This window comes from Scyliorhinus torazame, chromosome 3 (genome assembly GCF_047496885.1).
Source record: "Scyliorhinus torazame isolate Kashiwa2021f chromosome 3, sScyTor2.1, whole genome shotgun sequence".
In the NCBI taxonomy this organism is placed as follows: domain Eukaryota; kingdom Metazoa; phylum Chordata; class Chondrichthyes; order Carcharhiniformes; family Scyliorhinidae; genus Scyliorhinus; species Scyliorhinus torazame.
Genome location: NC_092709.1, coordinates 89,068,034 through 89,069,701, shown reverse-complemented (window position 1 = coordinate 89,069,701; position 1,668 = coordinate 89,068,034).

The window sequence follows — 1,668 nt, the reverse complement described above, 5'->3', positions numbered from 1 at the left end:
TACTTTAAAAAAAAATTTTATTAAAGGTTTTCATAAAATATCAATAACAAAATGAGAAAGAAAAAAGAACCCAACAGGGTTAAGTACAAAACACAATCTAAAAAAACAACCCCCCCACCCTGTACATAAATAATAAATTAACACCCCGACTTAGCACAACAGGTGTATACACCCCCTCAGACCCTCCAGTGTAAATAACATAAACAAAAATAAAGTAACCCCCACCCCCCGAGCTGCTGCTGCCATTGACCAATGTCTATCGTTCTGCCAGAAAGTCTAAGAACGGTTGCCACTGCCTAAAGAACCCTTGTACCGACCCTCTCAAGGCGTATTTCACCCTCTCCAATTTAATGAACCCTGCCATATCGCTGATCCAGGATTCCACGCTTGGGGGCCTCGCATCTTTCCACTGAAGGAGAATCCTTCGCCGGGCTACCAGGGACGCAAAGGCCAGAATTCCAGCCTCTTTTGCCTCCTGCACTCGTTTTGTCCACATTCTTGATCATTTCAGTTTATCATTCCGATTCTTTGTAAATATATATTTTATCCGTTATGATTTACTTGTCAGTATTTTAATGTTAATAAATCTTTATTACACTTAAACTGAGATCACTGTACTTGATGGAATTGATATGTTTTCATTTTCTTATTTGTTCCTACTGGTTTGGGGTAAAACATGAATTCTTGAAGTAATGATATTTGTTCAGTTTTTATTATCAACAAGTACTTGACTTTTTAATTTTACAGTTTACCTTTGTGGTGTAGTTGACTTTTTGGTTTGCTCAAAAGCTCTTCTGTAGTCTGCAAGTAGGAATATCATTTGAACTCCAGTGCATCTCAACTGTATTTGATTTTCACCTCCTTTGAAAAAGTATTTTCTCTCTGCAGCAGTGGTAATTTATAAAACTTGGAACTGAAGTCAATGGGTTGATTTAATTTGTGTATGCGATGCATGCATTTTTGGTCATGTATGCTCTTATCATACAGTGACATATAAAAGGAAACTCAATGGATCAACAGCGAAACAAAGGAAATTTAATTCTGCCTTCTAAATGATGAAGCTGATCCTATTTGTGCAATAATGATGTGTTTTACCATCGCTCATTGTTTTATCTGTTTCCATACCCACTCTGTTATGTACTTTTTTCTTCTGACTTTTCTATGATGACCAGTATGGAGAATGGTCCAATGTATTCCATACTGATGATTTGAATGTACATGCTGTGATATCAGGCTGCTCTGCACAACTTGTTTATCTGTACATTAATTCTCAGTACCATGTGTTGTCAAGCAAGTATTGTTTTGTAATCGTGATCACTGTGATTATTGTAGGTTTAGTTTAAAACAGCCCAATCCTAATATGAAAACTTTTTCATCCCAATCAGCCAAGTTTAGAATCACCCTTAAATGCCAACCCAGTCACACATCTGGGGCGACATTCTCCGACCCCCCGCTGGGTCGGAGAATCGCCGGGGGCTGGCGTGAATCCCGCCCCTGCCGGTTGCCGAAGTCTCCGGCACCAGAGATTCGGCGGGGGCGGGAATCGGGCCGCGCCGGTTGGCGGGCCCCCCCGCTCAATTCCCCGGCCCGGATGGGCCGAAGTCCCGCCGATAAATTGCCTGTCCCGCCGGCGTAAATTAAATCACCTACCTTACCGGCGGGACAAGG